This window comes from Anas platyrhynchos, chromosome 1 (genome assembly GCF_047663525.1).
Source record: "Anas platyrhynchos isolate ZD024472 breed Pekin duck chromosome 1, IASCAAS_PekinDuck_T2T, whole genome shotgun sequence".
NCBI lineage: Eukaryota > Metazoa > Chordata > Aves > Anseriformes > Anatidae > Anas > Anas platyrhynchos.
Genome location: NC_092587.1, coordinates 54,572,224 through 54,598,024, shown reverse-complemented (window position 1 = coordinate 54,598,024; position 25,801 = coordinate 54,572,224). Strand labels below are relative to the sequence as shown.

At 53.1% G+C, this 25,801-nt stretch overlaps 1 non-coding gene across 3 annotated transcripts in view; it reads right to left on the bottom strand.

Annotated features, from left to right (window-relative positions):
• The window catches only part of LOC101790409 (uncharacterized), a 40,460-nt gene that overhangs the window by 9,579 nt on the left and 5,080 nt on the right, over positions 1 to 25,801 (bottom strand). For 2 of the 3 annotated variants that reach the window (XR_005262594.2, XR_011809265.1), the window contains exon 2: positions 18,294 to 18,468. This is a non-coding gene — a transcript (uncharacterized protein). Of the gene's footprint in view, positions 1 to 18,293; positions 18,469 to 19,484; positions 19,580 to 25,801 lie in introns of those variants that run through there. The other variant, XR_011809266.1, reaches the window with a different exon arrangement.

The following is a 25,801-nucleotide window of genomic DNA, read 5'->3' as shown; positions in this document are numbered from 1 at the left end:
CTTGTTTGGATTTTCTCGTTTTCACTGCTGCCCAGGGACTCCAGCTTGTAATTTCACCTCCCTTTTCCCAAGACTGCTGTGTTGAATAAAAGGCTGACTTCCCCGTCTGCTCTCCAGTATTCTGAAATGCCGAATGGGCCGTTGAGGAGAAAAGCAATTGGCCAGGGCTGCTGTCTGTGATACTGAAACAGAGCTGGCAGTAATATTCACAGGCTACTTTGAAAGCTCCAGGGATGGCTTGTTGCCAAAAATGATGATATCCACCCCCTCTTTTTCTTTTTTTTTTTTTTTTAATGATGTCTTCCTATGACTCAGTCTGGTCCATAAGTCAAAATGAGATTTTTTTTAACCACTCTCCCTTCAAGCAATGAGAACAAGAGCCTAAGAACAGAGCGCTGTAGCATCACAGGCAGGATGAGTTACGTCACGGGTAATGCAACTTGGGGTGTCCTTGGTGGTTTTAAAAGAAGCAGAACAAAAGGCACACGTCCTCCTTCCGGGGAAATGAGCTTTGGCAGAGCTAAACAGACAATCTCCTGAGTTTTTGAAACTTGGTTTTATCCGTAAGCAAAGCGGAGACACCATGACCTCGGGGGCTCGTGACTCCCCGGGCTCAGCAAGGAGCGGCCGTGCCCTTTGTTATCCACTACCGCACGGAGGCAGAGGCTGGAAAAAAAGGGGATGGTGCAGGGGGAATGGTGGCAGGACCACAGTGTACCGACATGGCCTGCCCACGCACCCTCGCCTATGTCCCTAACTATCCAGCCTGCAGCAGCAACCAGTCACTTGTTCAGGTGGCTGATAAACGAGCAGTTCAGCTGGGGACCGCTTAATTTGCTCCTTGCCTTCTTTTGTCTGACGATGGTGGCAGGGAATAATGCATGTTTGGAAATTGGTGGTGCCACGTGTAGCATTACCAGGCTGGAGTTATACCGACTGCTAAGGAAAAAAATATAGGAGAAAAGGGACGAGAAGTAGGGGAGAAGGGTGGGGTGGGAGCTAGGGAAGAAGAAAGGAGGAGAAATGAGAGGGTATTGTATCCAAGGCTAGATACGATGATGATGGGGACATTAAGGATATGATAGATAGGCACGAAAGGAAGGCAAACAGACAGAGGCAGACACTGAGAAAGAGACAGAGACGAAGGAGGGAGGGAGGCGGGGAGGGAAAGGAGAAGGAAGAGAGAGAGCCAGAATTAATTTAGGAGGAATATACTGAAAACATAATCTTCTCAACGGGGGGAAGAAAAAAAAAAAAGAAAAAAAAAAAGAAAAAAATTAAACAAACAGCGACAGGAAACTGGGAAAGAATAACTTTTTTTTTATGAGCTTGTTAACATTTGTGAAGTTAAGTAACCCTAAATTTATGCCATTAATTTGCATGTATTACATTTTTTTCTCTGCTGCCAGTTTATAGTCTCTGTGAAACCTTTAAAAAGTGGTTCTTTTTCCTCCTTTTCCCTTCGCTTGTGTTAATTAAAGCTTGTGATATATGTATATTTTTACACTGCTGCTGTGCTCTAGCATTTAATCATCAAATGGCCCTCTTTGCATATTCCATGGGCCACTCCTGCCTCTTCTCCTCCCTTCCACGGAGAGACGAGAAGGACTCTGAGTCCACCCAGCCACATGGATCTGTGAGCATGCCTGGAGCCAGGCTGGGCTCCCACCAGCCATCTCCCTGTGCAAGAAGCGGCTGTCACAACACAGAGAGGTGGGGATGCTCTTTAGCTGCCGAAGAGTAAACAACTCCAATCCACTTGGGCAATCACATCGCCATGTTGAAGCACGCTGTATTTACACATTAGCAGTCGCCGGGGAGCCTTAAAATCGGACTCTTGGGGGAAAATCAGCCAAGGAACACAGAGGTTCCTAATGAAGCTGCTGGAGGCCAGAGCTGAGTGAGGCACAAGTGATGGATCCAGTCTAATTGCCTGCTGGCAGAGAAGGGGATGCAGGTCATCCTCCAGGGCTGTAATAGCACCCAGACCTAGGTTGTCTGGTGTAGAAAATGCATGTTTGGCTTCCCTCTGCTCTCAGAGGGCTGATAGACCTATTCCAAGGGCAGCAGGCCTTCCTTTCCTCCCAGTGCCTCTTCTTTTTGGGCAGACACATCTCCTCTCCTAAGCACATCACCGACTTTAGAAGTGCCCAAGGCCAATGCAAAGCGTAGCTGGTGGAGCCCTTTTGGCAGCTGTCCCAGCGAGCATATTTCTGAGCTCAGCTGGACAGGAGTCCTGGTCCTAAATGTGCTTTGATTGCTTTGCTCCTCTCCAAAGGCTCTGCCTCTCCCAGCTGTAAGCAGAGCTTGCTGAAGCAAGAAGCAGGTTGCTAAGCCTGGTTTGGATGCTGTTTGGTCTCTAGTGGAGCTGACGGGCCTCATCTTGTTAAAAGCCAGCTGAGCTGAGACCGCAAAGGCTGAACATTGATCAGACCTAAACACCCCCCTGTGGGAGACACAGCAACCAGAGCAGGGAATAAGGGTGATTGCTGGTCACAGCGAAGGTGGTGTTCCCTCACTCCCTGTAGAGGAGGCTTGTCATCTCCTTGGGGCTCTGACAGGCATGTGACAGGTCTCCGGAGAGCCTCTGCTGAACTGGGGTTGGGAAGGAGAAGCAAGGGAGGCAGACCAGGCTTTCCGCACTGTCACTATTATTTTGCCATATGGGGGTGTTGAGCACTGGAGAGGATATTTTGATTTACTCCCTGGCTTACCGTTGCTGTGGCAACGGGAGAAATACAGGCCAAACCAGGCTGCATCTGCAGTGTGGTGGTAATAGGGAGTTTGGGTTCCCATGTGTTTGTTTGTTTGTTTGTTCGGCTCTTTGCAGGAGGCACATGGTATAAAAACACCGGCGCGATGAGAAAAGGGAACGGGGCCTGAATTGTACCCAGACAAATGTGCCCTTCCCCTTGAGCAGCACCAAAACATGCCTGCACTCACATTCATGGCACTCGGCCCAAGGAATATGAGCACATAGACATGCACCATGTGCACACAGGGGTCCCCTGGCTGCTCTCCCACCGTCTCAAGAAGCCAGACTTCTTGTTTTGCAGACACAAAGCCCCTGGGCCCCACACACAGGGCTCTGAAGCACAACAAAGGGTCTGGGGCCCATCAGCAAAGCTTTCCTCTGCCTTTTGATCCACACACTCCAGTTAGCTATGATGCTAAGGGGTCACAAGCCCCTGCTGAGAAAATATTCCCCACTGCAGAATGAAACAGCCTTGTCTCGACAGCCATGTCTCCAGCTGGGACAGACGACATCCACTGCCAGCATCACAGCAAGGCCTCAGGTCATATAAATTGGCCGGCTGCAGATGCCACCCTCCAACCTGATGCCACCAACTCGTGGGTCTGGCAGCATAATTCCCGCTCCAGAAAGGAAGCTGCAAAGCTGTTTTAGGCATTGCTTCCTTCTCTCTCTCCCCTCCAGCCTGCTGGGACCTGAGTATTCCCAACTGTAACCGTGGCTTTTGGAGGAAAGCTCAAGGTCCAGCATAGCCCAAGGTCCAGCGTATCCAGAGCACTGGTCCCAGAGGTATCCTTCAGATCAAGTGGAAGGAAGGAGATGATTTTTCTGTTGCCCCTCACCAGCTCTGAGCTGCTGCCTGGAGAACTGGAAGCACAGAATAGCCTTATAGCAAGGACAAGTTGCTCTTCAGTCACATCCTGATCTGTTCTTCCTTATCCCACAGCCCACTCATCATGACAGACTGAGGCTAGCAAGGGCACGGAGGAGAAAAATTTCACAAGGCCTAATGTCAGGGCAGGAACAGGTTTTGGCTGCCCTGGCACACAGGCCTTGGTGTTCCTAGAAGTCAAACACCTGTGTTGCAACTTTTGGAACAGGGAGCCAAAGTCCATGGTAGAAACAGACTTGAATTTCCTCAGCCTGGCAGCGCAAGACCCTCTGAGGTGGGATGCCTCGATGAAGGCATCTTTGAAATAAATTGAGGTTAAAAAAAAAAAAAGAAAAGAAAAAAAGGGTCAAACCAGGAGATCTGTGAGCTCACAGACTGCCTGGGTGCCCAGGGCCCATGTGTGAAGGAGAGGTGAGGTGGGACATTGATCCCCCTCCCTTGAATCCTGCCTGCCTTTTCTCCCATTGTTCCTGAGGCTCCAGCTGGCTCCATGATTTTTTACACACATACATCAAAAAAAAAAAAAAAAAAAAAAAAAAAAAGAGAGAGAGAAAATAAGCACTTAATTTCTAACCTAATCAGCCTTCCTCTCACTAATTAGCACCCTCAGAGCACATCCACAGGCTGCAAGAGACACTCTGGGGTTGATAATGACCCCCAACCTGCACTCACATATGCTGGAGGGTCAGAAGAGCCAAGAGCAAGCCTGGACGAGGCAGGGAGCAGTGACCTTTGCCTTTTATTTTTTCTGTTTGGCTGGTTGTTTTTTCCTGTTTTCTCCCTCAAATCTGAGATGCTGGAAGGAGGGTGGGGGGGGTCTCTTTTTGGCAGGATCCCTTGTGTGTGTGTGCGTTTTTTCGGTGGGAGTGTGTGTGCATGCGTGTGTGCTGAGAAGGGGGGGAAGCTGGAGAGGTTTCGAGGGAGGGGACTGGAACAAAATTCTGGCGCCGAGCCCAAGCCTGAAACACACGCCAATTTGTGCCTCTCGCTGGTGGTAATGAAGGGCTCCGTTCAGGACACGCGGGACACTAATTAAGGGGCTTCAAAGGCAGCTTTCTGCGGCGTGCTCTCAAAAGGGGGGCTGAGGGGAGGAAGGAACACAAGAGGGGGGTGTTCTCCACTCAATGGAAGACTTCTGGCTCCGGGTGCTGCTGGGGAAGGCACTTTCCTTCTCTCCCTGTCTCCCATGGCAACTCCTACCCATGAGAGCCGAGGAGGTGCAAGCATCTGGCAGCTCCAGCAAGCCAGTAGGCCTTGCAGGCCCCGGCGCCATGCGTGTGCTGCCATGGGGAGCACAGAGCACACGGGGGGAACAGGGGAAATTATGTTGGAAAGAGGAGAAGGAGGACATGGGGCAAGGCAAAACAACAGAAGGAGCTGGAAGGCAAGAGGCCGTGGATCAGTGTTGTTAGTCAGCAAAAGTAGTGCCTACAGGAACAGAAGTTGCCCTTGGTCTGCAGCCACACCGTGACTGAGTCATGGCAGCCGTACCCCATGGGGTTATTCCTCATCACAGACTAGATGGTGCAAACGTTTTGAATAGGAAGGGCAGAAAATGTGCCTCCTATCTGTCAGTCCAGGCACATGGCTCCGGGCATAGCCAGGCACCAAAGAGAAATAAGCACCCAAAGAGCTCTAACCCACTTCCAGGAGCTTCACGGGCCTTGTTTTTACAACCTGGAGGTGCTGCAGACTCATAGCTGCCACATTCCTGTGTTGGATGGAGAGAATCAAGCCCTGGGCTGGGTGACGTGACTCAGCCGTGACCACCAGTCTCGTCTCAGCTCCCCTGCTCCCTGCACACACCTGCCCACCCTCCCTCCACGCGAGTAAGCATGAAACAGCAGCTCTGGTGGAAAACAGGCCTGTGCTAAGATTGATTAAACGGGGACAGAGTGTGGGAGGAAAGAGAAGAATAAATTGGCAGAGAGAGCAACAGAGAGTTAGTGAGAGACGGGAAGAAAGAATGAGTGAGAAAAGCGATGAGGAAGGGAAAGGAGAGCGGAGGGTTATGCATGGATTCTATTCACTGGGCCGTGCATCGAGCACAGGAAGAAACGAGGTGATATGAGCACAGGAGGAAGAATAAGCAGTGAGAAGAGACTCACAGACAGCAGCAGAAGCAGCCAGATTGAGAGAGGAGCAGCGTTTCACATGCTCCTACCACCGTTCAACCCTCTAGAGAGTGGTCCACATGCTGCCACTGCCCCACAGCTCAGAAGGAGCTGCATTCTCCACACCAGGCTCTCGGCACCATGCATGGCTCACCTGGCCATGGCTGTTTGGGAGTCAGGACCAGTCTTGTCCCAGCGAGCCATGGTTACATGATATTTAACCGAGGTGAAGCAAAAGGCTAGCTGAACTCCGTAAATCCTCCAGCGATCCTCCACAATTGTCCAGACCTGTAGTTTTTCTGACCTTTCTGCCCTCTCCTGTTCTCTGCTCTCCCATGTACCAACCAACACTTAACTGCTTATTCCAAATGACTTGCTTCATGTCTCTGGTGTTCAGTGTCACCTGGCCAAAAGCACGGCCGCCAGCAGCCCAGAGCAGAACGGCAGAGCTGTGCCAGCCCCTGGAGACAAGGAGGAAGGAGGCTCTGGAGGAGCACCTGGGGTGAGACAAGCAGAGGTTTACTCAGGCCAGTGAAATGCCCAGGGCAAGGAAACCAGTGCAGGATGGTCCTTAACATCAGCTCTTGGGCAAGAGACTTCACAAGCACATCCAGCATTTACCTGTCTACCTGCCTAGTACAGCCCAGCTATGTCTTCCTGCCCAGTCCAAGTGATTTCTGAGATGTGTTCAGGTTTCTAAGAAGACAGAGTCAAAAGGGTTTGGATGCAGAAACACATTATGGTGTTGGAATCAACCCCAGAACGGGTCTTGCAGCTGCCTAGGCTGGGGAACATCCTGGGGTCTGCTAGGATCTGCTGAGAACAGATCTGCCTCCAGGAGGTACAGACACAGTCACAGCCTTGGAAATGCTTAGCCCCATCACTGCCTTGTCTCATGTGAATGCAGAAAACATGGCACAGTCCAGACAGGTCCAGGGAACTCACGTGTCCTGTGTCCTTCCATCCCACAGACCACCAAACACTCTCATCAGATGCCAACTGATGCTGAACCTTTAGTAAGAAAGCTACAAAAGGTCTAAATCGAATGGGAGAACAGGGCTGATCAACAGCCTCTTCTGACAATGGGTTGAAATAACAGCTGGGATTTTCAGGTTCACAGAAAGATAGATAGTTTCTATGGAGAGAGGAATCAGGGACACCTTCCAGGCTCCCTTTTCCTCTCCCATTTCTCCCTTCTCCCCCCATTTCTCCTCCCCTGTGATATCCAAATTGGATGCCATGCTGAGGAAAGATAAACAGGCAACTAGTGAATCACTCTTATTAAGTTTGAACTGATTATTATTAAAAAAAAAAAAATCGAAAGAGAGGGAGAGAGAATCAAAGCTGGGATTACAGGCTTAGCAAGCATGAGTGCATATTCAGCCTACACTGTTCTCTTTGTGGCTCTGTCACACCGGTAGACTGCTAAGAGAGTTATACTATTACTAACATGACAGCATTGTCCTACCCAGCCTGGATTAGAAATCCCAGTGGCTGCATGGAGGAGAAAAGTCCCTTGGCAGTGGCAAGCACTTGGCCTCATGATGCCTTCCACTCGCAGCATGCCGGCCAGGCAGGGAGAGGTATTCAATTATCAGCCAGGCTCTGCCTTTTCCTAGGCCAGCTTTCTCCTATTGTCTGACAGCTTTCTCCCTGGCCAGTGATGCCTGATAAGTCTGTCACGCAAGAGGAACTCAAGATGGTCCGGGCAATTCCTGAATCAGGCAGGCTTCTCGCGGCTGCCCCCCTCCTCCTCCTCCTCAGCAGTACACGGACTTCTCCAAGTACCGACAGGATGCTCAGTCAGCAGGTGGTGAGTATCTCCTTCACGAACACAGGATCTCTAACAACTGCCTGGAAAACTGGATATCCCCTTTCCCTGCTGGGCTGGCAGCATCGGCCAGTCGTGATTCTTTCATGCCTCTCTGCTCTGAAATCATCCTGCAGCCCGAGACTGATTGCCCTCGTTGCTTTCACTTCTTTAGCAGGACCCCACCGGTTTTTGCACGCATTAAAGATGCATGTGTTACTCTAATGCAGTTCCCAAACATCTTTGTTTCAAGTAACTCCTCTTGTAAGCACCACTCAAAACATCACAGCAATCATGTCGCCAGCCACACGCTCATCCACGACTCATACCCCACATGATGTCCCTGCGGACTGTGATCCTTCATCGGCCCGGTGCTGTTAGGGTGTTTCTGTGAGCTAGGATGGACAAACAACAAAAGGCAGGTCACAACAATAAACGCATCACCCCTGCCAGGATGCAGAAAGAGGAAGGGTTATTGAGGAACACGTTCTCTCATCGCCCTGGCAGCAGCCAGCATCTCTGCTGACGTGGCCACCAAGGGCTTGGGGGACAAGTTTTGGTAGCACTCAGAGAAAATGAAATGCGTGCTGTGCAAATTGACTGTGTCAGTCCCCAGATCTCCAGAGAGGGAAGGAGGAGAAGGAATCGGAGTGGGAAAGGCAGTGAGCTGAGAGGAGGAGAGAATTGGGTGTACAGTGCCTGGAGGGTGAGGGTCAGGACCAAGAGCAGCAGAAGGAGCTGCCTGGGACAGCTGCTCACCCAGATGGTCCCCAGTCTGCAGCCTTCAGATCTTGCCTCAGCTCCAGCCCTGTGGCTGGTGCTTGTGGCCTCATCTCCCCACAGCCCTGCTCTGCAGCCAGTAAAGGCACTGGTGGGGCTGGCTCTGGACCACTGCATGAACTGGGGCAGGGACTCTTCCCCATTCATGGTACCCCAGCACTGTTTTATCCATCCCAAGCCAGAGAGTCAAGAGAATTAACATATTTTACCTTTCCAGAGCTGTCCCAGGGCTAGGCTATACCATTTTATGGCCCAGTTCTTAGCCCATTTGCATTTTGTATTTTTATTTCAACTGCTGTTTGTTTCCAGGCATTTGGGATGCCTAATGATTTTCAAAGCACTGTTTATTTTAATCCCTCTAATTTATTAATACATCGGTTGGCCTCAAAGTGCTTGGGAAAGGAGAGTAAGGAAGTTGTACCCAGTGCTTTGAATAAAGCATCAAACTGTCAGATGATCACATCAAAGCAACAACAGGCAGCTCACTTTGTTGGCTACATCATGATACAGCCTCACAGGTCCTCCAGCTCAGTGTCAGGTTTCCTCATCCATGTCACCCCGCAACACAACCGGGCTCACCAACTCCAAAAATGAAGCAAAATTAGCAGTGCCCAAAGGTGGTTCCCCATGAAAAGTCTGCCCCTGCTCATCCTCTCACATGTTGTGAGAATGTAACGTGCCACCACGGTGCAGATAATACAAACCACCCACATGGATTTGCAGGCAATATCATAATCCTACAATCAGTTTCATGCACTGGGCAGTCCCTGGAAAAATGGTAAGCGTGAACACTGCTAATTATGCAAGCGAGGGGACTTTGAATCTATGTTAGTCACTCCCAACAGGGGGATGTCAGATTTCCTCAGCACCAGAAAGCAACTGACAGGTCCTAAAAATCCTATGGGCTGCCCTCACATAACTTTTCCCACCTCTACAACAGAGGTGAGCGCACCCCATCGCTCATGACAGCTTCGTGGTGTCCTTACAGCTGCCAAGCCCGTGTGCTCTCAGCGGTCCCACTGAGCTGAAGAACTCCTTTCTCCCCTCTCACACCCCTCAGCACAGCTCATGATTGTTAAGATTATTGGACCAGCACTTGCCGGGGACACATCCGTCCCCAAAAAGCAGAAACCTTTCTCTTCTGTGGTGGCAGGGCTTCCTGTACGTGTGTGCGCGTCTTGTGCTAAAGGGCTGGGGTGATTCCACAAACAGCTCTGTGAAAGCAGCCCGGAGTTGCTGCTGGTTGTCACGACGCGTTAGCTGTGCTAGATGTCCTCCAGAAGCGGTGTTCTGCCTGGGAATGCACATCGCCTGCTGTTTACAGGGGGGAACACGTCCCGCCTGAATGAGCTTATTACGGCGGCCAGCGCGGCCGTCTTGCAGGAGTGGGGGCACCTGCGTCGGTATTCTCCACGTGGACAGACAGATGGAAAGCAAGGTGCCTCGAGAAGGACAGCGGTGGCATGGAAACACTTTTATCTGGGTGCAGGAAGGATGAAAAGGCTGCAAACCCCTTTCTGGAGAGGCTCCCCTTGCTGAGATGCGCCGCTTCTGCCTGTGCTGATGCAGACCGCGCAGCGGCGTGCCCCAAGCTTGCTGTGTACCTATCCGAAGGCAGGCGCCTGCGTGCCCAGCAGCTCAGATGTGTTTGCAGGACAAACATATCCTCAGCAGTGCCAGGTCAGACACCTTTCCCTCACCCCAGCAGATTTCCTCACGTCCCCGCTGCAGAGTAGACCTGGACCTCCAGGGACAGCTCCAGTTCCTGCCCAGACGTCACCGCTGATCACTCGCTGCTCACTGCTATGTCCCCACTCACCACATTAACATTTTTGCTTCTAAATCCTGTGCTTTATTTCAAAGACGCCTTTTTCTTTCCATTCTCAGCTGATGAAGGGGAGCCTCCGTGCCCGGGGAAAAGGGCTGTCTGCCACAATGCCCACTGCCTCCCTGCTGCTTCACGGGGTGCCAGCCTGCAGCAGAGCATCCCACCTCCCTGCCCTCCCTCTCCGGCTCCTGCTGACACACAACAGGGCCCCCCGGGGAGGCACTGAGACTGCTCACCCCTTCTTCTGTCCCTCCTTCCTCTCTCCTGCCTCTTCCTCCCCCTCTGAGGACCTCCTGAGGGCATCTACCCACGCACTGGGAGGGACACCAGAGGCATCCAGCCTGCCCTGTCCCTGGCACACAATACCTGACACCGTGTTTCGAGGCCACTGTCACCCACTCTATGAGCCCTTCCCTCCCTCCCACCCCCCTGAAGCCATCAGGCAGCCACCCGTGGTGTGTAGGAAGAAGAGGGGTGGGATGAAGCCCAGCTCTGTGCTGTGGAGAGGACATTATCATCACCCAAAATCCAGGGTAAGCCTGCCCTCGGCATGATAGAAGTGGTGCTTGTGAGCACTTGGCTGATGAAGTCCACCACAGACAAGGCATCCTGCCACCAGGGATGTAACTGTCGGGGGGCATCTCACTGCCAGAAGCCCAAATCCTTCCTTTCCCTCCCTGCGTGTCCCCATTCTCTCTCCCACCCATCCCCACCAGGGCAGGGAGCTCTCTGTTTTAGCAGATCCGCATCTCCCAGCTCTCCTAGGCTGCGAGGGGAGAAAGATGCTTGAAGCGGGATCTGAATTGACTCCTCAGCTTGATGATGTCCCACTTAAGGAGAAAACCAGGGTGAATTAACCCTCATCTCTGCTCTCAACAAAACGCGCCAGCAAGTGGTGAGGACTTTGGAGAGAAATAAGAAGAGGGACAGCACACAAATCGGCTCTCAGAGCTGCCCTGAGAGGAGCACAGCCAGCTGATGTACTTAAGGCCCAAACCCTTCTCACTCTCCCTGCTGGTCTCTTCATGTCTTTTCTGCTATTGACTCTGTCATCTCCCAGCAAAGAGCGCCACAGCCCCAGCAGAGAAGCCCAAGAAAGAAAGATCCCTCAAGGATCACACCTTTCTTACCTAAGAGCACAGACGAGGGCCGTATGGCCCCAGGATGCTCCGTGCCACTGACGTCTTGGAAAAAAAGAGCAGAACCTGGCAATGATCAGTGGAGCCTTCCATCTGAACCAGCTGACAGCTGCTCTCCTGAGTTTCCTGGACACCAATAATGTTTTCCCTTTTCTAATCTCCCTGATGTAAATCCATTCACGACGAGCGCCTAGAGACTTTTAATTCCATCGGCATTAAACGCACTAAAACCTCTATTACCAAAAGCTTTTAGGATTTTCCCCAGAATCTACGAGTCAGGTTTGTAACATGACAGAACTCCACCTCTCTAGGGCGTGTGAGAAATTAATTTGTTCTTTCTAAATGCCGGTATCGCTGACCAGACACTCGGTGTATTCCCTTTCCTGTCAGTAAGCTCCAGTTGCTGATATGACATGGCCATTCCCAGGTGCTGAACTGGCTCCTGAAGCATCCCTAACAGTGTGAGAAGAGTCCTCGCCCTGTAAAATGCAAGAGGAGATCGTCTGCTGTTGCAGAGCAGTGCCAGGGGTTCACAGATGCTGAGATGCTTACTGCAGTGGTCCCTTGCTGCTCTCGCAGAACAAAAGGGTAGCACATGCGTCACCGCGCCGACGTTCCCCCGTGCAAGGAGGTATCGGGGTCTCATCCCGGTGCTGCAGGCAGGCAGGGACTGCAAAAGTGCCGGGGATTATCCAGCTACACCTCAGCTTTGACGGTGGCTGGGTGCCAAAGACAAGTTGAAGGTGGTGGAGGGAAAGGGGGGGGGGGGCAGGCAGCTGTGAGTCAGCGAGCGAGGTTTCTGAGTGCCGTAACGCTCCGGAGAGGGTGCCATTTATCCCTTGGCCCTGGAGGTTCATCGGCTGCTGTAACGGAGCAGAGAGATGCAATCATCTCCCGATCCCAGAGGTCTTTTTAGGTGCCGTAATGGAGTGGCGGTGATCAAGCCGTCTCTCGAGCCGTGGGGTTGCTGGCACGCCGCAGGGGTGACGTCAGTTGTCTCGCAGCCCCCGCAGCTCCTGGGATGCAGGAGAGGTGCTGGAGATGTCGCTTCAGCCCCAGAGAAAGGCTGCCAGAGCTCCCCCCGGCAGTGCAGGAGGCTTTGTCCCCGTGGAAAGGTGTGACAGTGACCCCAGGTTCCTCGGCACCAGGATGAGCCCGGCTGCCCCCACTCTATCCGTATCAGAGGCAGTGGGTGTAGCTCTGAGCCACCTCCCCCCCAAAAAAAATCACAGCTCTAAGAATACAAGAGATCGCAGAGATCCAGCCAAGAGTGGCACACGGAGCTGCTCCTCGGTGTTTGTTTTCCTGGCTTAAAAACGTTTCCCAGCACAAGGAGTCACTCCACTCACACCTCGTGGGCTGCCCAGGAAGGAGACATACTAAAGAGGAGCCTGAGGTTTGTGTGTGCTGCACACAAAGAGCTAAAAACCAAACTCTGTGTGTGAATAGGCGCAGTTAGCCAAGCTGTGAGTGACTTCAGCATCCTAAACCCAGTGTTCAGTAACAAACCTCTACAACTGGGACCATGCTCCTGGGCAGAGAGCTCTGTAGGACAGGGAGAAGGTGCTTACAGACAGCTCTTTGCACTGAAGTGGAGAGGAAATAATCAGGTAAGGTTTCAGAGCTCCTATACACTCAGAGATTTCTCTCCTCCCCTCACCCTCAGCAGAATTTGACTGCTGGGCCTGGCAAATGGCAAGTCTGCAAGTTCCTCTCTGAGCCTGGGGATGCTCCCAAACACAAGTGATGCTAGGAAGAGTCAGGCCATAAGAAGCTCTCTACTCACATCCCAGCCAGTATTATCAAGGTAAGGTGTACCCCAGGGAACAACCTTTTCAGAGATACCCACACTGAGTCTGATGGAAGTCATCACCATTTTTTTTAGGTGGAAAAAATCAAGGCAGACAATTGAAGGACAACGTGCTCCTATTTTCATTTTCCCATCGGCCGCTAGGAATTACAGGTTAATGTAGGCTCTGAAGATTGAACCTGCAGGTTCAGGCTGGGCTTGTCCTTTATTAAAATTCATTTGTGTATCCCTGCTCTCTACAAAAATATACAAGCCCACTATGGACCTTGTTAAATTCATCGTCCTGGCAATATTTCATGACACAGAGCTCCATAGACCAACTACGTGAACCTCAATGCCATGCACTTTGATTTCACTCTGCGTTGCCTTGCTCAGGTGTGATGCGAGTACTCATAAATCTCACTTTGATTCATACAACAGCCACTCCCAGCCCACTGTCTAACCCCGTTTTCCCCCATCTCTTCACTCAGGGGTGTCCACAGGCTTTCCATCTCACCAAGCACTCTCTACACACCACCTCTGCCGCCAACAGCTACTTCACCTGCTCAAGGGCAGGAGAACGTGGGGCAGCGAGCTCCCTGACATATGCCCACGTATGTACACACTTGATTCGGGACCTTTCGGGGTGCCTGAAGGGGCAGAGAGTCTGCCCTGCACCATCCATGACTTTTGAAGGTATCATCCCTGCGTTTTGTTCGCCAGAGAGCAGCGCATCCATTTAACGAAGCTCTCTCCCTGCCGTTCCCCACAACCCTTCCTGGCCGCAGCTGACTTAATAACTCGGTCTCATGTGCAGATTCTCACACAGCGTCTCTCTCCTCCCACCTTTCCAAGTCATTAAACAATGCACTAAATCACATGGGATTTGGAAGGGAACCTGGAGGCCACATTAACCTCTTGCCACGGTGAAACTTGGCTGTTTAATCCCCTCATTCTTTCAGTCTCCTACTCAGTTTTTTGATCTATGTCAATATTTTGTCTCTCACTGACTGCTTAGCTTCTTCAGTAGCTCTTGTGTAGGATCTTTCAAAAGCCTTTTGGAAGTCTAAACACATTATATCAATCGGTCCTCCTTTATCCATTGCTTTATCGACACATTCAAAGAGTTGTAGGAGATTAGCAAGACGCCGTTTGCCTCTGCTGAACCCGCGCTGGTTAGGCCCTATCAGACCACAATCTTCCAGATGTCTTCTGTGTTGTTTTTTAATTATCGTCCCCACCAGTTTACCAGATACAGATGCAGAGCTTACAGATCTATAATTCCCCAGATCATCACTGGAGCCTTTTTTTAAATATAGGTACAACATTTGGTCTTCTGCAATTCCCCGAATCAGTAGCTTTTTTTTTTTTTTTTTTTTTTTTTCCACAAGAGATTGCATATTTTTGTTAGCAGCTCAATCACTTAAGCTCCTTCCAAACTCTCAGATTTAACCATCTGGACTTGATAACTTATTGTTCAGGGAAGCGGGGGAGGTTTTGTGGGAGGGTTTTTTGTTGTTATTTTTTTTTTTTTTTATGATTGGCTTTGTCCCAGCACCCTTTATTCTACCAGCATGGTTTCCAACAGTTCCTTATCTAAGCAGATATGGGAAAAGAATCTCACAAACACTGTTGGTAGGAACGACTGATATAAGAGAAATCATAAGAGAATTCGGCTCCCCAGCAACATCCTAAAATTGGAGATACTGAGTCACTTTAAACACAGGAGGTGACTGGAATTGATCAGTGTGAGTTTTCTTGGATAACTTCCACCCTGTTCCGACCGACCAGGCTAGTTTTGCTCATTTGTTTGGGTCTCTTGCTGAATAGTGATTTCCACCTTGACCCCAGAAGATTCAGGGCAAGAGCAGAGCTAGCTTGATTATACACAGCCCAAGGTGCGATAAAAAGAAAGCGACCTCAGTGCTGGGGGATGCGTGAACCTGGGAGGAGATGAAACCCAGCGAGGATGAAAGGAAGTAAATCAGAAGGTGAGCAGAACAATGCTGGGCTGTTAGCTCCATTGATTGCCTTTCAACTGTGAATAAGCCCCAAGACATGAAACGCGATGGGAAATGCTGGGGAACTCAAATAAGTAGCCCCATTATATGAGTGTTTCTCTCTTTGTGCCGGGCTGGTTCTCGATAGCTCTCCGCATGCGGGCTGGCTTTAAAAGGCACGGCAGTTCAGATCAGGGCACAGCCCGATGGCCCTGACACCGCTGACTTCAGACCCATGGGTCCTACAGCACAGGGACAAGGAAAAGGCTCAAAACAGGCCACCAGCACCTACACGTCCGTGTCCCAGATCCACCACGATGAGCACGTGCCCAGCTGGGGGCACACATTCACGCATTTCACCTGCAAGCCAAGACGGGCGGCGCAGCTTCTGGAAGCCTTCTGCAGACTGCCACGCTGCCACCAGAAATCACTTTTGGGTTATTTGTAAGAAATCTGCCCACGCTCCGTGTTAGAGCTGGCATACACGCCCTACCTGATGCACGTCTACTCAGGTATACTCTGCAAAGGGGGAGAAGAAACTTCCCTAAACCTCCTCTTCTTCCCTTGCTGCTATTCCAAAGTTAAGAGAGATGCTGGTGGGGCACCTGAGGAGCAAGCTCAGCCTCCTGCAGCTGGTGAATTCACTTCTTGTGGACACTGCCTGCGTGAGGTAATTCGGCCATAAATATTTCTCAGAGGCAGTCTGAAGACACGTATCCCGGACAGGCCACCTTCCACCACCCAACACATGGCCGGGCAGGGCCACCCGCCTGTCACAGCCCGTGCCAGGGTCCCCTTGGCTCCTGTGACACCCAGGCCGACGCACGGCGTGGCTGCTCGGGGGGGCCCGGCCCAGGAGCCTGCTGAATCCCCACTCTGTTTCCACAGTGACGAGCCACAAGCTCCCTTTCTCCTCCCAGACAAACGGAGGCTTGAGCGCATCACCGCCTCGGCCCTGGCACACGGCACCCCAGGCATTACGGATTCTCCTCCAGCATCCAGCCCCCCGCGAAGGCCACAGGCTGCATCTCCCTTTCCCCACAGCGTCCTTCCCTGCAGCCTGAAGCGGTTTCCCCACTTAATGTCAGGGGAAACTGAGGCACAAGGATTTTAGGAGCCCCCTGGTAGCTCATCCTGCTGGACTGTAGAGGAAAGCATGCCGCAAAATCTGGTCGGTAAATACTCCTTGTCAGCAGGTTGAACACGTCCACGCACAAGCACCAGGTGAACCACTCATCCCCTACAAAAAAATCGACCCCTCAGCAACCAAGGCAGGACTGGAAAGAGCCCCTGCAACACAACAGCAAAGGTTTGTGCCCACCTGTCCCCAACAGGGCTGTCCTGCCCGCGGTGTGCCCCACTTCTCTGCCACCGTGCTCCCAAGGAACGATGCTGCCACTCCAACCCCACACACGGGCCATGGTGGGGTGCTGAGGAGCTGGGTGGTCGGGGTGGGATGGGGTTTGCTCGCTGCTAATGCTGCAGTTCAGCCCCTTTTCCAGACACCTCTCCCAGCAGGAGGGGCTGGAGCGGGCTGGCTGCCGCGTGCCATTGCATCTGTCAAATCCTCCAGTGCACACACACTGTCTGCAGCGCGTGCCAGGTGTGGAAGGACAAACAGCACCGGAGCCAGCATCAAGCCCGAGCAGTGCAGGCGTGTAACGCCCAACGCAAGGCAAAGCTTGCCAGCATGCAGTTAAGCCAACTTTGTTTTCTAAACAAATATGAACCGGCGGCGGAGGGAGTTCACGTTGGATCAGCGTTTTCCACCACGTAGCCGCAGCACTTTTGACCTGATACCGAGCTCCCTAGAGCTGGATTTATTGTCTCGTCCGCCCCAAGTCCATGCCAAAGCCGTGCCCTGAGAGGGCTGAGGGATTTAACCAGCGCCAAAAAGGCTCCATCCGGGAGGAGCCTGCTTTCTGCAAACCCCCCAGTAACAACGCCGAGCGCAACCGCGTGGTCACGAGGGAGGAAGAGGAGTGGAGAGGGAGGGAAGAAGGGGTGCTGCTGAAGGACGGACAGGCAGCACAGAGGCGCCCCAAAAAAAAGGAAGAGGAACAGCCAGCGCCACCGGATAGGAGTGGAGAGGGAGGTGACGGGGTGGCCAGAGAGGGGACACCATCACCAGACATCTGTGGGGGGCTAGTGGCCCCTTCCCCAAGGAGAAACGGTGCAGCCCCAAAATCTGACTCAGAAAAATGAGGAGCATCTGCGCAGAGCCTGACACCACAGCCTGCCAGGTGTGAGCCCCCAAACCTCCCCTCAAAAAGCCCCTCCTGGGCCTTTCCAGGCAAGGTGGAGAATCAGCTGCTCCTTGCTGCCTTCCCTTCCTCATGCCACAGCACAAAAACACGGCGTGGAAATAGCACAGCTGATCACCCTGCCTTCCCCCATGGTAAGGGGCACCACGGGGCTGTCCTGGTGGTGGTGGGGCTGCTCAGGTGCCCCCCCCCGAGCTTTGCACCCCAAACTGGGTCAGGCTGGGCACAGGGCCCCTTTGCTGCCTGTGCAGGGCAGGTGGCGTTGCCGGCTTATGAAACACGCAGGCTCCAGCACGAAAACATCCCTCGCAGCCAGGCAGGAGCACCGGGGGACAGCAGATAAGCAGGGACAAAGAGCATCCGAAAGCAGTGCCAGGCTGGGCCGGGTACCAGAGGAGGTACCGGGCAGGGAAATGGAGGCCAGCTCCCTCCGTGGGGAGTGGGGATGCCCAAAATACCCTGAGCAGAGGAGGGAGGGGGCCCCCTGCCTGCCCCACAGCCGGCAGCGTGATGCCCTGTGCGTGCAGGATGTGTCCCCAGGAGGGAACCAGGCCCTGCTGGCAGAGCCCGGCCGTTCTGGGTCGGAGCATCCTCCTCCTCTACCACCTCTCTGCAGCATCAGCCCGGCTGCCCGTTCTCCCCAAAACCCAGGAGGAAAAATCTCGCACGGGGAGAGGAGCAGACAGGTGTGTGCGCAAAGAGGAGGGCGAGGAAGGAGGGGAAGAGGCTCAGGACCGCGCGCAGCCACCCCACAGCGCTTCCATCGCTAGCCTCCCCGCCCCGCAGAGGCGTGCGGGGGGGAAAAGGGAGCCGGAGGAGCTTCAGCCGTGGTGTGGCAGAATCCCCTGCCTCTCCCCTCCCTCGCACCTCTGGGGAGCAAGCAGGAGGGAGATGGATGCAGGCAGCCGAGCCGGGGCTCGCTTACCTGGCGGTGCTCGTGCTGGGGGGAACGCAGGGAGGTAAATCCACGGCTCTGCTCGCCTCTCCGAGCGCTGGCGAAGGCCTCCGTGCAGTCACATCGAGGAGTGGCCTGCGGATAGGTGCTCCAGCTCACCGCTCGATCGAAGCTGCCGGGGATTCATCGCGAAAGACTTCGCCTTCTGCGAGGAGAGGAGAGGAGAAAAGGGAGGAAAAAAAAAGAAAAAAAAAAAAAAAGAGAGAAAAAAGAAAAAAAAAAACACCAGCTTAAGACTTGGAGGGTAGATTCACTTCTTTCTTAGGTTTCCAATGGCAACTGAATATACCACAGATGAAGATCCAGGGTGTGTGTGTGTGTGTGTGTGCGCGCGAATGTGCGTGTGTGGGAGGGACGGAGAGATGCACAGCTGCTGAGTCCACAGGCAGCGTGGGGTGCGAGCGAGCCGGGGCGGAGGAGACGGTGTGGGAGCAGGCAGCTGGACACGGGCAGACAGACCGACGGAAAGGGGTTTGGAGGATGGAGACGGGGGGGGGCAGGCTGGCAGACACACAGCCTCCCCCCCGAGGTGCCCCCCGCAGGCTGTGCTCACGCTCCAAGTGCTGCCGCTCGTGCCCCCCAGCATCCCACCCCTGCCACGCCACCGTGCACGGATCCCCCACCAACTCAGTCCCCAAAAAGGGCAAGGTGTTGGCTTCTCTCCTTCACGTGTGCCGCACCGACGGGGCTGCACAGCTGCCTGGGCATGCCTCTGACCTTTCAGACAACCACCACGCAGCCACATCAGCTACACGCAGCCCCGTGCCGCCGCTCCGGAGCAGGCAGCAGCAGCATTTCTGCGTGGCGGAGTCAACGCTGGCCCCTGCGTGCTGAATTCCTGAACGGATCTGCCGTCCACAAACCCTGCTCGCTTATCCATAATTTTCACCGCACACGTACACACCGCTTCATAAACCCACCTCTGTAGCAACGAGCAGAAATACTGCCATCTACACGCACGCACACGCATCCATATCGCGGCAAGCGGTGCACCGCTATATCACAAGGCGCCCATCAATAAGAAAACAAAAGCACATAAAACACCCCGGCACATTTAGGAACATAAGTCAAGCAAGCACCGCTGGCTGCATATCACATACTACGCTTACAAATTGCCTGCAGCACACGAGCTGATAGCAGCAGGCACTGTTACCTACCTACCTCAGCCCACACAGTGGCAAAGCGTCCTTCTGGATCCTAAACGCTAGCCCCAGCATCATCAAACACCAGCCATATTCTGTCACATGGAAAACACAAATACTCATCAACATCCAGCGCAGGCAGGCAAACACAAGCGACGCATGAGACGCAGACAGCCGGCATCGCTCACCAAAAAAATAACAACATCCTTGGAAGTTGGGAGGCTGGAACCCACTTTGGAGACAGCTGCATCGTGCTGTGCACCTGCACGCGTGCACACACGCACACCTACCGCTTCCATCCCCCAAATCTTCCTTTTTTTTTGCACTTTCTCTAGTTCTTCCTGCTCCACCACCTCTCAAAGCCCACGTTGCTGTCCCCTGACATGGGTTGCAGCTCCTTCGGGTAAAGTTGGTGGAGCAAAGAGCTTGAAAAAAGCATCCATGCTCATCCCTTCTCCCTTCCTCTTTTTTTCTGATGTGCGTAATTGGTGTGCAAAGAAGAGTGTGAGGTCCCACCAGCCCTGAGTGCTCTGAAACTGGCTGATGGTGGCATCAGGTGACACAAGTGCAAAAGCTAAGCACGGTGAAGGAGGACGTACGTGCACAGAATAAACCCCTGTGGGATGGAGAGACCTGGGAAGGAAGGAACCGGCTTCCCCCAGGTCCATGGAGAGGCAAGGAGGTGCGTGAGGTGGGCGAGGAGGAGCAGAGATGGGGCTGGCACTAAGGTGGGCTTAGCCACACAGCACCGTGAGCAGTTGGAAGAGTGAAATTGGGGCTAGATATTGGGGTCAGCGTGTGTCTGGGGGACAGGGAAGCACCGTTTGTGCAGGGAGAGGCTGGGAAGAGGAATGGGAGAACGATGGGAGAGCATGGGCTGGTTTTGGGGGAAAAGCAGCCGGGTGCGGGTAGTTCCCAGGAGCTACCTACCCTCATACACACACTCACCGGCTTCCATGTCTCTTCACAAAGCATCCCCCAGCCTCCTCACCACCCTCCCCAGCGTTACTCAGCCACGCAGGCTGCCCAGAGTCACCTACTTCACACCTCCCCGGGCGCGTTCCCACCTTCCCACGCACGCCCTGCACACACCGCTCACACCTGCGAAGGAGCCAGGAGAAAAAAAAAAAAAAAAAAGCTCTGGGAAGCCCCCAGCACTGCCTCGACCCCTCCAGCATGCCCCTCTTCCACCGCCACCATCTACCTTTGAGAAGTGCCTGCAAAAGGGCGAGTATTTCCTCTCCCTCTTCTCGACTTGGCCCACGCAGCCGGGGCAATGTCTGCCTGCTAGGGCTGGCATTCCCTCTCCGTTGTGCTCTGCTGTACCTGCTCGGCTCTGCCCACAAACATCAATTGTGCATTACAGGAGATGAATAATGCAGGCTGAAAGGGGACAAGCGAGAGCCTTTTGGGCCTCAGCAAGGCACGTGTGCAGAGCAGAGCGGAGAAGGAGCTGCCTCATTTTGTCAGAGCTAACATGCGCTGCTGAACCTGGAAAAGCCACCGCGGCCTTAAGTGCCTCTCGGGTTAAAGCGCTGTCAGGAGGGTGATTTAAAGAGGGCTTCGGCCTCGGGGTTTCTAATAGGAGCTGGGAGGTGACACGGAGGTGCCGCGTGTGGGTAGGCAAGGAGGATCTTCATCGCTGAGGTACTTAGCAGCTGAAGAGAGCTGTTGGTGGAAAAGGGAACCATCGTCCTAAACTGGCCTCCAAACCATCTGCTCCTGCGCTTCAGGGGCATGAAAGCAGCACCACGATGGGCTGAACAAGCAGCGAGGGAAAGAGGGAGGAGGGTGAACAGGAGCAAGGGGGATGTGCACGAGCGTTTGCACATGCACATCTGCATGGTGTTCGTCTTGTTCAGCTCTAAAGGATTTATTTTGCCTCATCCTCGCTTGCCTGCTTTGTGCTGGCGAGCAAGGAGACCTGGAAGGTGCAAAACTGTGCATCCATCAGTGTTTCCATGAGCGTGAGCCAATGCTGGAAGGGGACAAGAGGGACAACGTGGCGCCACGTGTGCACGTGGGCGTGCAGGGATCGGGCGGAGTGGTGTGACCGTGTTTGTGCACATGTGTGTGAGCATTTCCTCCAGGCAGCACCTCTATACTAACAGTATTAGTGTACCTCTGCAGCTTGAGCATCCTACGAGCGTGCACAGAACTGTGCCATGTGCCCCCTCAGATGCGCTCACGTCCGCAGAGGAGGGATCCCACCTCTCCGGGTAGAAGTCTGTCTGGCTCCTGCGCTGCCTCTCCTCCGGGTCTCTGCCTCTCCTTTCTCGCCTTCCCTCGGCTCCCCTCGCTCGCTGGCAGCAGCGTGCTCTGCCCCGGGAACCGACTCCCACACAGCAACACACAACAAGGGAACTCCCTGCCTCGCAGTTCCCTGCGATCTTCCCATACCAGGAGCCAGAAAAGGGAGGAAAACCTCGCCGGGCAGCCTGAGCTGAACCCATTCCCTTGCCACATCCTTGGCCCCCAAGGAACTGCATCACAAACCTTCACCCGAACCCCAAACTTCCACCACAAAGCAGACTCGAGGTTCACATCCAGTCCTTGGGCCATCTAAAGCTGAGACAGCTCAGGTAAGACAGCCCAAGGTGCAGTTAGGATCTCCCCGGGTGCTTTTTGTTGTAGTTTTTGGTTTTCTCAGAGAGGATCCCTGCATGCTGAGGCAGTTTGGGTGACCTTTTCACTGCTGGCAATCACAACCAGGAAAAACAGCACTTTGTGTTAAAATTTAACACAACCAGTGCGGGCCAGCCCCAGCAGCCACTTGGGGCTTCCCAAGTGCATCAACACCATCATTTCTGCTCCTCTCTCAGCCTGGAGCTCCTCCACCATTTGCCTCAGCTCTTCCCTCACCCCAAGGTCTTTTCCCCCAGCCCTGCACCCCTTTTTTCCCTCCTCATCCTCCCCCCTTTCCCCGTGAGCAGCTCCTGCCCATGCCTTTCCCCATCCTCCAGCTGCAGGTCCCCGCTGAGCAGGCAGAGCAAGCCCCTGATTACCATTCAAGCTGGATCCTCATTAGGCAGAAATGCCCCTCCAGGAGATCCATTAACAGTCCATAAGGTTAACTTAATCCAGCCAGCCTTGTGTGGTCTCTGCCCAAATTCCCTGCTACATTAACAATCTCGAGTCTTAATTAGCATGTGAGGCAGAGGTGGCATTATTAATGGAGATAATGCAGAGCGTTAAGAATAAACAGGCCCGGACGGCTCTCCCCCACCATGCATGCAAATCCTTTTCTGTGCAGGAGCTGCGGGAGCATCCCCCATGGGCAGCACGCACGGGTTGGGGTGCTCTCTGCTGACAAAAAGCCCCAGGACACGAGGCCAGGCTGGCGCAGGAGGGCCGTGGAGAGGAAACGAGGGAGAAGAAGCCAAGCCAAGGAAGACGGCTCTAATGACAGGCTGTTTTCCGTGCCCCCAGCCTGCTAATTCACACCTCCAGCAGTGCCGGGCAGGCTGGGGACGGAGTGGGAAGACCAAGGCCCTGAGCAGAGCCCGGCCTTCCCATTTCCCAGCACAGCCAGCTCCCGCTCCCTCGGGCCCACCAGCCAGCCCCTGCCAAATCCATTTGTCCAATCTTGCGCTTTCTACTAATCCTGTTGAGCCATCCTTTAAGTTGCTCTCAGGCAGAGATAGAAAATGCGGCTGATGCCTTAAGATGCTTCCCCCGACCTTGCTCAATTCGAGATAAAGGGCTTTGATTTAAAAAATTACAGTGGGGGTCTGTCACTGATCCATCCCGTGGATTAAAGGCAAGCAAACAGAGGCACGGGGTGCAGCCGGTGTTAAGTGAGCAGGCAGGAAAGGAAAGAAAGGTTACAACAGCATGGGGTATCAGGCAGAAGAAAGTGAAGTTAAGAAGGGAAATGCCTTCTCCCTCGCCATCCCCGCTCTTGGCTACTGGGATGAGAGCCTTACACATACCTGGTGAGGTGCAGCGTGTCTCTGCACTTTCCCTGGTCTGTGAGGAAGAGGAAGAGGAAGGCTGCACTGCCCCGTGGGGCTGATGGAGCCGGAGACGAGCTCCCTGCCCCACAAGAGGTGCCCCACAAGGAGCAGAGACCGAAATCTCAGGACATCAGTGGCTGCTACAGAGATCTGCTTTGCTCTGTCCCCAGCCCCTCACTGCTGTCTCTCCTCCTGATGCTGCTCAGACCTCCTTGCATTCATCTCTTGCCCGCATCAAACCTCTCCCCTCATCCCCAGCTTTCCTGGCGTTACCATCCCTCGGTCTCCCCACTGCCTTCCCCGGCCTCGTTCCCATCAGAGCAGGCTTCCCACCACTCACCTCAGTCCCCCACAGCCCTGAATTCAAAGCTCACTCAGAACAGCTTTCCTTGGCAGATGTCCTAAGGGCTACAGAAGATACCTTCTTCTTTCCCTGAACCCTCCAGTCCCAGAAGGTTGTTTCGCCCTCTCCCAGACCCTTTTTCATCCCAGCATGAGCCCATTTCCTCCCTCCGAGCCTATTTTCTTTGAAGAATGACCACAAGATGGCTGGTGTTCCATTTTCATTTGTCTTTTCTCCATCAGCTGGCTGAGGGTCTTGGCTAACCAAGAAATAAGAGAAAATCTTAATTTCAGTGAGGGTTTTGTCACTGGATCTCTCAGTCTGCTTTACAAAACCCTAGTGCTGACCTGGGAGATGACTCTTGGGCATCTCTTTCAAATGGGTCAAGGCCTCCCTGTGCTGTGCTTACGTTTGAGAGCTTTCTCAGATCTGGTCCACGTCCTCTTACCCTCTCCTCCCACTCTCCTTCACTGAGCATCACACCAGCACCACGTCCAACCTGTATTTTCCCAAGACATTTGTGTCTGCAGGCTGACCCACCATCGGCCATCCCTTTCCTCTCTAATCTCTGATCTGAACAGCACCTAGTCATGCTCAGATCAGAGCCCTAACCAGATCTCCATCACCCCTGGCCTGTCCATTCCCTCACCTGCTCCACCCTGGCCAGTCCTAGCTCCTGTCTGTGCTGAACTTCACAGCCCCTGCCCATAGAAGCCGTCCTGAGGTCCACTTCAACACTTTCCTTCCTATTTTTTCCAAGCCTCCTAGAGCCCTGCCCAGTCCAGTCTTTATGGTCTGGGGCACCCTTAGCTGGTTCAGAGCCCTTGCCCAGCTTCTTCCCCTCCTCTACATCGTGCCCTGCAGCTGACATGAAAACATTCACCTCTGTGGGACCTGGAAAAGAGATGATAAGAGACTGCAACATGAGAGAAATCTATAAAACCCGCACGGGAAGGTTAGAGGGGACAGGTATTGACTGTCTCTTCCCACCCAAGAATGAAGGGTTGGGAAATCAAACAAGAATGTAACAGGTTCAAGACAAGCAGAAGCAGTTTCATTGCACTCTGCATTTTTAAGTTGTGGAACTTCCTGCTCTAAGTTTCTGTGGATGTTAAAGCTTGAATTGACTTCAAAAAGTGGTGGAACAAAGTCATGGAAGAAAAAAATCCATAGAGACCTAAGAAGTGTACAACAGACCTTCCAGCACAAGATTTCAGCCACACATCACTAGAGGCTAAAAGGGAGGTCAGAGGAAGTGTTCCTACACGGTTGTCCTGTCCATATGGTCTTCCCTCTGGTCATCCTGTGTTAGCCACTGTTGGAGATACAGGGCTAGAAGGACCTCCAACCTGGATCAGAAGATCCTTCCTACATTCCCATGGCTTTCCCCAGCCAGACTGACCAAGAAGTCAAGGACAAGTAGGAGCTGTGAGCACTGATATCGTGTTGGTGCATGAGGTCTTCCTGGAGATGGATGGACAACAGAACAAGCAGCAGACCCCCTTCCAAGAAGGGCCTTTTCCCCCTGCCCTAAAGCTGGAAGGAGGCCTGAGGTCATTTCAACCACTCATCCTAGTACAGATCCTTGCTGGGGGTAACATCTGTGCCTAGTCCCTTCAATGCGTTGTTCCAAACTTTGTGAGACCAAATCCCCTTTCCCTGCTGATAAACACAGAGCCCTTTCAGCAGACCATCTGTAACGGGGCCAGCCCCCCTTGAACTCCCTTCCATTTTCCTGACCTGTCTATCACACTATTCACGGCAGCCTCTCCACACTAATCCTTTTATTATGATCTGACTCAATTTTCCTGGCCTGTGAGTGCAACGGGGGAAAAAAAAAAAAAAAAAAAGGAAGGGTGTTAATCCTCCTGACCTTGTTGTCCCAATTCTGGGCCATCTGTGACTAGGGAGTCAGAGGAGAGAAGCCTGATCCTCCTGACCCCACTGTCCCCACGCCAAACCATCTTTGCCTGGTAAGAGGGAACCATTAATTTTGGAAAGCTTAGCCTGTACTTTTCTAGAAAGCTGGTGTGGCAA